Raw genomic sequence first — 10,478 nt, 5'->3', positions numbered from 1 at the left:
TAGCTACTCTTCATCAGGTATGTACATGGGTTTTACGCACATGCTCGCATTTATAAATAGCAATTCATAGGAAGAACAATGGCGTGTTGAACCCCTGATGCGAACTTCCCACATGTCTTCAACAATAACATTGAGACCCCCCCGAGGAAGGTGAGGGTCGGGACGGGCAGCCAAGTTCAGCCAGTCCCACAGCCAACAAGCAGAGGACCGAGCACTGAACTCGGCTCCGCCTTCAAGGAACCTCCTCCAGGGAGGTTTCCGGCAAAAACATCCCCTGCTCGCCCTGCCTCTCACCCTGGAGCCTCACACTGGCCGAGCAGAAGGCAAAACTTCGCATGCGCTGGTTCACTGACGGAGACCACGCTGAATTCATTCAACAATCAGATTGGGGGAAACAGTCCTTCACTTCAACAGAAAGCAATAGGAAAGTGCCAAGGAAAACCTCCCGGTCATAAACCAGCCCACGAAATACAAAGTAGCATCTGTAAAGTGTCTCCTGCCCAAGGTCACACTGCCGGGAATGTCAGAGCCAGCATGTGGGTGGCTCTCCCAGAGATCTCAGGCTGGGGACCAGTGTGAACTTATTTTTCTCATTCCAAAGAGGACGTACCAGAAAATGTATGGTTGTGTCTTCTGTTGAATGTTTAGTGTTCAAAGAGATGTGTGCAAAAGGAGTGGTCAGGACAAACCCAGGGGAGGCTGAGGATGGACAGGAGGGGCAGGCATGAGTGGGGACCCTTGATCTTGAGGATGTTCCAAAGCAACTGTGCAACCCAATTCTGAGCCCTCTGGGCAGACCTGTGGGCCCTGAGCATCCTCACCATCTGTGTCTTCAGCACTCAGCTCCACTGTGAGCACCGGTCCCCGTTCTGAGGCACCAAAGCTGGAGCCTGGAATCTCCCCGCCCCTGGAGCCTGGGGCCTGGGCCTCCATTCTCTGTCCCACCCTCCTTCCTGAAGAGCAGGCCTGAGGCCCTCTCTCTGGTCTTTGAAGAAGTTGTTTGCTGTCCCCAGCCCCTTCCTGGGCTCTCCTCCACTGGCTGGGTGTTCCCACAGCATGTGGCCCAGGTTGGAGGAGGAGCAATGTCTCTCCTCCCTCCTTGTCTTATCCCTAGTGGGTTTCTGCTCTCTCCAGCACATTCCACAGCACTGATCATCTGGGGCTCCTTCCCGAGAGCCCCTTCTCCAGATCATGACCCTGTCTGAGGGAGATCCTCCCCAGGGGGTATTTAGTTCACCTCTGAAGGAGGAAGTAGCCGGCCTGGGAAATGAATAAGATAAACCCCAATTGATCCTTCAGAGCTCAAACCAAACGTCACTTCCTCAGGGAAGGCGTCCCTGATCCATCCCCAGGTTCTCGTCGCACAGGACACCTGCCCCTCAAATAATGCAACACAATTTGCAATCAAACCATAGCTGGTGGAATACAACATTGGGTATTTGTCCCCCCTACTGGGCTGTGTGCTCCATGAAGGGGGGACAGCACCTAGGAATCCCCAGCATTCTGCACAGAACTCTGTACACAATAGGAAGGCAATAAATACTTGCTGAATGAACGAATGCATGCATGCTCCAGGCAGAGGTGGGGCTCCCCTCTTTGGGCTCCCACAGTCCCTTGGACAAAGCTATTCACTGCCCCCTCATGCCCAGCCACCGGCCTCCCTTTCACAGTCTCAAACTGACAACCCGAGAGCCAAATCTGGCCCCAGAATAGATTGAAAGTAAGTGATTTTACATATATAAAAAGATCAGTACATTCATTTCTCTTGAAGAAGAGGACGATCTGGCCATGCAAAGCCATCTTCTGACCTGGCAACAAAATCAGGTGGAGCTGAGAGGCCAGTGTCCCCCGGTAGCTGGTCCCAAGGCTCCCGGTGGCCAAGGCCCCCCAAGTCCCTCCCCTTCTCACCCGAGACCTGCGTCACTCATCTCTGTGCCCTGCCCAGACACTGTAGGCATTTGGGTTTGGGGCCTCCTGCTCTGTTTCGGTCAGCCTGCCCCCACTAGAACGTGAGCTTGTTCAGGACAGAACATACCCTGCACGGGGCCTGGCACAGAGTGGAGGAATGGTAAGGACCGGCTGAATGGGTGAATAGAAGCCAGAGCAGAAGGAAGGTACAGGGGGCGGTGAGACCAACTGAAGCAAACCAGGGGTTAGGAGAAGAGAAAGCCTTCTCTAAAGGAATGGGAGCACCAGATTATATGCTTTTTAGGGATTAGTTGAGAAAAGATAATTGAGTGTACAAAACACTTTGTATTTTGTCTCATTAGCTGCTGTGACGATTGCCATGCTTAACGTTGGGGGTGCTGGGTAGGTTAATCTCATTGAACTGATTTAATAAATAGAAATCCATTTTTAAATATCCCCCAAGGATGGAAATCCTGTTTGGGGTCCTGGTGCCGACTGCCAGGGACTCTACTGCCACCTGGTGGTGAGGAGTACATATTGCAGGAAGAGTATTCTAAAAGAAAAATCCTGCCAGAAGCCACAAAGATGTTTCAAGAACCAGCAACCACCTCCCTCCTCACTCCCAAGCAGAAAAAAACCTTGACAAAGGGAAGGAACAAAGTAGGGCATAAATAACCAGTTTAGAAGAGAAATTAAGTTAAGTGTACTTCAAACTACAATGACTGAGTATTTGAGGTACCCGAGTCAGTTAAGTGTGCCCCAATCCGCTGGGAACTCTTAACCATAATCAAGACAGACATAAATAACTAATTCTAGGAGGACTGAGGCCCAAGTTCAGAACTGTCAACTCCTCTGAGTGTGGGTGTTGCAGCTTAGCGTGAACTAACCATGATAGCTGCAAATAGGCCAGACATCAAGCAAGGCGCTTTACCTATTATTTTTTTTTCCAGGAAATCTTTTTTTATTATTATTATATTTTTTATTTTAATTCCATGATAGTTAACATACAGTGTTATATTAGTTTCATGTGTACAGTATAGTGATTCAACAATTCTATACATTACCCCTCCAGTAAATCTTTACAAAAATCTTTTGGAATAAGTCCTATTATTACCCCCATTCTGCAGATCAGAGACTTGAGGCTTAAAGAGATGAAGTCACATGCCCATGGTCAAAAAGCTAGTGCACGGTAGAGAACGGATTCAGACCTGAATCAGGCCTGGCTGATTCCAGACTCTCCCATTTTGTTGAAGCCTCTTACCTGCTCTAGACCCAAAGTGGTCTCTTTGAGATTCCAGGCTCCTCCCCCCCAAAATAAGCATGTCCCTTACCAGTAACCACAGCAGGTCTCTGGAAGGACTAGATAAAAACACAGAGAAGTGTTAACCCTGCCTGCCTCACACCTCAGTGCTCCCCCACCCCACCTGCCCTCACCCTCCAGAGGTTCTCCCAGCCCCTGCCTGCCCCATCCCAAGCCTGGAGCCCCAGGCCCCTGTCACTGCCATGCTAAGTCCACAGCCCATCTGGGCAGCGTGGAGCCTTGTTTGCTGATTGGCAAGTTCACAGTACAGGCCTGTGCTTCTCAGAGAAAAATACAAAACCATAATTGTACCCAGATTAGCTTGTGTTCTTTGTGGAAAGAAACAATACACAGCCTTTGTGTTTAAAGAAAAAAAATATTGAAACAAAAAATTTCCAGTTCACACTCTTTTGAATTGAGAGAAATAAGTAAACACTATTTCCCAAATCTGTGTTCACTGGGAAGCCTCCTTTTATTATATTTATGCAAAAACATGAGCCAAATCTCATCCTATGCCACTATAAAACACATTCGATAATAAAATGCAAACGCTGTTTGCAAAGAATTACAGAGGATCAAGTTCTGGCCTATTGTGAGGAGTAGTTTAAAATTAAGAGTTTTAAGCTTCATGTATCCCAATTTTATCTTGCAATAATCCATGCCTTTAACTTGCCCTGTTTATATTTGCTCCGAATAATGTAGCCAAAATCCACTGAACATTGATTGTGAAAAGGGTAACTCATTATCTGCTTTCACCCAGAAATAACTGAGGAAGAAAGAAAGGTGTTTGCTTGTGTTCCCACAATTCTTCGGAAATATTTGCTTTCAGACATTTTGTAATATTGCGAAGTGTGCATATTTCTGCATGGGAGCTTTGCAATTTTAAAAAGATACCAAAAGGAACAGAAAGAAGGCTAAGGAGGTTTGCACCTGTACCCTGGGTCACAGCAGAGCCTAACCTGTATGCCCACCTGGGGAGTTCTGGGACCCCCCACCACCACCCTGCTGCCCCAGCTCTCCTGGGAGAATTTACATAAAGGGCCAGCAGGGAGGATTTAGGGTGGTTGCTAGAAGGATTTCACACCCTGCACCCTACAGCCATGAAAGGAGTATGGAGAGCCAATCCCCAGTGCTGGGGTGAGTGTGAGGACACTCTGGGGAGGATGGCAGGTGCAGGAAAGCCACCCTATGTCAGAGGAGTCGATGAGTAGAGTTCACTGTGACAGTGAGCTGCCAGCAGCCTCCCTGAGCCCTGGTCAACCAGTAGGGGAGGATGGACTGTCCCAGTATTGCAGGATAGGGTTTAGCTCCCACACCTGCTGACCAGCTCCCAAGGATGGGGCCCCCAACCCCCCAGTCTCTGCATAAATTATGTGGAATTATGGACCACAGAGGCTCAGACCTCTCCCTTGCTGACCCCCCCAACCCTATTCCCATTCTTCCACCTCTACCTGCCCCTCTCTTTCTTCCCCCATCATCCATCTTGCTCACCGTACCGCTTCCCGTTCCTTCCAACAGTCACACTAAAACTCTCTGACCTTTATGTAGCATTTTTTGCTCTTTCAGATCACTTTTTCTTACATGAATGCTTCTGAAACTGGGGGGCGCACACCCTTGGGGCTCCTGTCCACGGGCCAGGGAGTTTACAGAGCCATGTGACAAATGCTGCCCATCTTGCCCGCATTAAAAGTACCTGGTGGTAAGTAACTTAAAACACTCTTTGTGTTGCTAGAAACAACACGGATATATTATGGAGCAGAATGCAAAATGCACATACACTTTTAAGCTAGAGTACAACTTCAAATACATCGTGAGCTTGTGGCAGGCTGCCTATTCAGCTACGCCCTCAAACCCCCCAGGGTACCTGTTTACTCGCTTTTGCCCTTAGGTTTTGCTTTGGTGGAAAAGTTGGAGAAGCTCTGACTCACTTTATCTTATAAAATCCTCACAACAGCCCTTGAGAAAGCAAGGCTGTCTTAGAGAAGGAGGGATAGGGACTCAGAGATGCTGCGAGGATTGGTGATTTCCAAGTCTACAGTGTCCTCCCCAAAACCCATGGCTTCAAAACACATAGGCAAACAGGTGCTTCAAGCCGGTAGAGCTTAAAGCCAGGTGGCTGCAATTCTGACGTCACCCACAAAAACCATCGTCAACCCTGGATCCCCAGCCTCAGAGGCTGAGGGCAGGGAGGCTAGGGTTGCACTCCCCCGTTCTTTCTGGTAAGACTCAAAGGGCAAGAGGCAGACACACAGGGACACGGAGGGCTCTGGCCTCTCCCTCAGTACACAGTGCCAACCAGGCAGGTGCTCCGGCTTCCGGGCCTCTGGGTCCAGGGCTCTGGAGTCAGCTGCCGGACGGTCGGCTAGAGGCAGCATTCGAATCCAGGTCGGCCTGACTCCCAGCCGCACCCCCTTCCCATGCAGCCATACCACCTGAAGCTATGAAAGGAGTCTCGCCTGGGAGTCAGGAGGCTGGAGTCCAGCCCCGCTTCTCCCACAGGAGCTGTGTGGCGGGACAGGTGTCTTCCCCACTCTAGTCCTGGTACAGAGGGTCACTCGTGCACTCAGGGGTCCCAGAGCTCTGGGGTCCAATCCCAGATTCCCATCCACCAACTGTGTGGCCCTGGCATGTTCTTTCCCTCACCGGAGCCTCAGTTCCTCTTCTGCAAGGGAGCATGCAATCCAGGCCAGGCTCATGGGATTGCCGTGAACACTGAGGGAGCTGATTCAGGCAAGGCATTTAGAAGAGGGCCTGGTACAGAGCAGCGCTCAGTGAAGGTGAGATGTATACCAATGAGGATGAAGAAGAGGGTCAAGTGGAGACCCCAAGGACCCCCGCCCTGGAGGCAGTGTGCCTGATGGGCAGGGGGTGGGGGGGAACCACACAGCCTCCCCCTTTTTCCCACTCCTGCTGTGTAGACTTAAAAGCTGCCCCGTGGTTTGTTCACAGCGGGTGGCAAAGTCGGAGTCATCTGCCACTTCCCCGGTCTTTCCAGGGCCCGGGCTTTGGTGGGAAAAGCTTTTATGGGAAATCGCTGGCGCCCCCTCCCCCACCCCAGGTGCCTTTGCCAGCATCCACTCAACAGCTACTCACTGAGCATCTCCTCTGGACCAGGCACAGGCCGGGGTGTGGGGGATGCCTCCACGGTGAGCAAAGCCAGACACAGTCCCTGTGGGTCTAGAAGAGAGACAATAAACCCACAGTGCAATGACAGAGAGTGGTCAGTTCTAGGAGGGAAACTAAACCAGAGGAAAGAGATAGCAGTGGGGAAAGGGTATTAGATAAGGAGCTTCAGGGAGACCTCTCTGATGAAGGAGGAAGTAGTCACCACTGACTAATAATATTTGGCCACTCTAAGCTTCTGAGCACGGCTGTTTCCTTGGCTGGGGGAAACCACTTGGTGTGACGGCCACCCAAGTGACCCCCGCCCCCTCTGAGGAAGAGGAGGAGGGTTTGAGCATGGCTGAAGGGGGCAGCCTGCTATCAGTGGAGTATGAAATTTTTGAAAATGTGCTAGAAGTGATTTTCTGCGAGGAAACTCAGGTTGAAAATAAGCAGCTGGGATTGGTAGGGTGGGTCCAGAGTCCCGATAGGGGTCCAGTACAAGGACAATTGCAAGGTGCAATGTGACTCCGAGTGTGTCATGTATGTGAGACAAGAGAAGTCCTGAATCACACGTGGACAGAGAGAGCAGTGAGAAAATCATCTTAAAGCTGGATCCCTCACTTTCCAAATTGTGAAATAATGGCTTGGATTCAAATTTTCCAAGATAAACCCAGTGGTTTTGGGTTTTTTTTTTTTTAAGGTTTTTATTTATTTATTTGAGTGAGAGAGAGAACACATGACTGGGGAGGAGGAGCGGAGGGAGAGGGAGAAGCAGGCTCCCCACGGAGCAGGGAGCCTGACGTGGGATTCGATCCCAGGACCCTGGGATCATGCCCTGAGCCGAAGGCAGATGCTTCACCGACTGAGTCACCCAGGCACCCAGTGGTTTTGGTTTTTACTGTTAATTGAGATAGAACTATTCTATGTTCAATAGTAGAATCATTGGGAAGTTATTTTAGTATCACATATTTGAATGTTACTGCATAGTACATGTATCAAAGGATCATAATTGCAGACAATCCCAACCAATACAAACACATTAGAACCTTTAGAATAATATTCATAACATTGTAATATTATAAACAATATTTATTAGAAAATAAAGAAGCAAGTTTATAGGATTATCTAAAGAACATTCCTGGTAGAAAAAAGAGCAAGGGCAAAGGCCCTGAGAATGGAACAGGCTAAGGGTTTTGGTTTTATTCTCAGTGTGAGAAGGTAGTTTGTTCTTTAGAGTAATAGATATGGATCATGCCTAGTAAATTCAATCATGCTAATGCAGGCATCCAAGCATTGACCCACCTTGTCCAAGATCACTCACCATTTTAGTTTCTTCCCATCCTTTTGAGACAGAAAAAAAAAAAAAACCCGAAAGACTACCTAAGAGCCTAGTGCATGTTAAAAGCCCTATCTTCATTAATAGAAAGAAAATAAACCCCATGAATGAAGGTAGCCTCCTCCTCGTGCTGAACAGTCAGCCGTATTTAATGCACAGATCACAGAGGCAGGTAACTCATACATGGTTAGTAGCAAATGGAAAAATCAAAGCAAAATAAGTTAAAAAGAGACACGGCAAAGAAGAGAACACCGCTCCTAATTCAGCCTTTCAGAACTGCTTCAGGCACCCTGGAGGGCCCGGTGAGATGCCAGGCTCAAGCTTGCCAGGATTTCTGATGCAGGTGTGTCCCCCATGAGAACAGCCACAGCTTCTCCGACACCTCCTGGGAGTTCAGGGGATCACAGTCCAGAGATGGCTGAGGTGACATGGACAGGTGCCACGCGGCTGGCTGTCATGGGAGGTGCCTTATCCGCGTTGTCTCCTTCAAATCCCCCCAGATCCTGGGAGGTAGGGATTATCCTTCCCATTTTACAGATAAGAACACTGAGTCCCAGAGAAGTTAAGAAACTCGCTAAAGGGAGGAAGTTTACGTTCATTTGAATCCTGGCCAATTCAGGAAATGTGTAAGCTCTCAGTGGAGAATGGGAGGGAGGTTGGAGGCTGGAAATGATCAGGCGAAGCTTTGGAGAGAGAAAGGGGCAGAAGAGCCACACCTGAGAGGGACAAGACAAGGCGTCTTTCTCCCGCATCTCACTCGGACCTCGTGACTGCTCGGTGGGACAAGGACTGTTAGTCCTACAGTCAAGCTGAGGAAACTGAAATTCAGGGGCCTTGGTGGACCTGCCCAAGGTCGCCGGCCAGGAGCTAAGCCCAGAGTCCAGCCAGATGTAGCCGGCTGCACAGCCCACGGCTGCCCTGTGCTTGGCCATGGCTCCTGGTGGTGGGACCAGGCTGTCCGGATCACAGCACCTGGGATGCAGCCTCAGCTCTTCCAGTGACTTCCTGCGTGACCTTGGGCCGCCCCCCCCCTCCGCTCTGGGTCTGAGTTTCCCCATCCATAAAATGAGGAGGTGGGTGGGCTGGTCTCCCTCTTAACAGTAAGCCTCTGGGTCTGTGAGAATCAGAAAGCAAAACACAGACCCAGAGTGCTCAATGACTGACTCCTCCTGCCCCAGGCAGCACACAAGAGAGTGCCTTGACTGTGTTCCGCTCTCACCCTGACTCTCTTCCACACCCCCGGCTTTCAGAGCTCCTGGAGGCTCCCACCCTGGAGATCTGCCCCTCATCCTCGCCTTCTCCTCCCTTCTCCTGCCCCCACATCTGCCCGGCACCAAACCCAGTCCCCTCTGTCTCATTAGCTCCTGCTATATTGACCCCCAAGACGTGTGCCTGGGCTCTATCCCTCTCTGCCTCTCCCGCCAGCCATGCAGAGCCTTATGCCTGGTCCCCTGGCCCCAGTTTCTTCCATGAAATGGCCAGAGGGATCTTTGTTAGACCAGACCTTTTGCATGCTCCAAACCCTTCAAAGGCCCGCAGGGTAAGTCCCTTAGCATGACATCTGATATTCAACACTCTTCAAGATCTGGTGCTAGTCTGTCTTAATCAACTCATTTCCATCCACACCCCTCCTCCTTCTCACTCCCACCTCCACGTCAGCTATGTATTCTGCTTTTCCACCTAACTGCCCGGATATGCTATTCCTCCAGTCTAGAATTTCCAGCTCCCTCCTCTCCTCTCCCCTCCCCTCCCTGACCTGGTCCAATGCCTTCCTCCCAAACGCCCCAGAGAGGTTGCAGTCCTTTCCTTCTCTCTGTTCCCATGAATCTTTTTACAACACTTTGTACAGACCATGATTTATTTGCTTCTGAATCTCCAGTGCCTGGCACAGAGCCTGACATACAGAATGGATGTAGATGCATATTTGATGGATGAATGGAAGTTTGACATCTCATTCCCTTGTGGGCCAGGGATTTGTTCTCGTCTAGAATGTCAAGTTACCCAAGAAAGTTCTGTCCATCACCCAGAGCACTGCTGCCTGCACAGGCAATGCCTCCCAATGTCCCCTTCACCCACATCCAGGCGTCCTGCCAGCTTGGTGCCCGGAATGCTCTCTCTCCCTCCCTGATTTGTGAGGACACTGAGCTTCTCTCTCCTTTCCTCTGTCCACCTTGAACCCCAGGACCCTTGGTCCAGGGGCAGGCCAGAGAGGGAGTAAGATGAAACACCCAGAACTAACTAGTTCCTGAGAGGCACACATCCGTGTTTTAGGAAAGACGTACAACCAGTAAGATCTACCTAAGTGAAGATCCATCCAACAACGAAAGCCCAAAAATGAAAGCACGTCAAATGACAAGGTTGATCTATGGCTATTTCTGGGGGATGACCATGGCCTCTTGTAAAATGAGAGGTTCCGAGGGAGATCCAGTGTGTATGATCTGAGTCCATCCTGGCAAACATGGAAGACTCTGAACGGCTACACACCAAAATGTCAAGGGGTCTATTTCTGGATGGGGGAGATTATGGATTATTTCTATGTTTGTCTTTAAACTTTTATACTGTCTGACTTTTTTTTTTTACAAAGAGCATGAATTTTTATGTTCAGAAAAACAATAATGTTGTTCTTCATATTGGAGGAAGAGGGCAGAGGGGAGGGGAAAGGAGGAAGACAAAGGTAACCGCCCCCAGAAGACCCTCAAAGCTTCTCCTCTCAATCCACATGAGGAGCCCAGGCCCAGGAAAGACTCCCAGAGCTTGACTCCAGCACTCACCGCAGACCCTAATCTCCTGCCTCCAGGATACTCCTCCAGGACCACCGTTCCTGCAGGG

The 10,478-nt window shown here is 49.9% G+C and overlaps 1 pseudogene; it reads left to right on the top strand.

Moving 5' to 3' along the window:
• Window positions 1-6,667: 6,667 nt before the first annotated feature.
• On the top strand, window positions 6,668-6,953 carry LOC114216927 (acylphosphatase-1-like; annotated as a pseudogene).
• The last annotated feature ends 3,525 nt before the right edge of the window (window positions 6,954-10,478 follow it).

This window comes from Eumetopias jubatus, unplaced genomic scaffold (genome assembly GCF_037043125.1).
Source record: "Eumetopias jubatus isolate StellerSeaLion01/CBP00866 unplaced genomic scaffold, mEumJub1_p1.0 scaffold_4, whole genome shotgun sequence".
NCBI lineage: Eukaryota > Metazoa > Chordata > Mammalia > Carnivora > Otariidae > Eumetopias > Eumetopias jubatus.
Note: the sequence above shows the minus strand (reverse complement) of the source record. Positions and strands in the feature narration are given on the sequence as shown.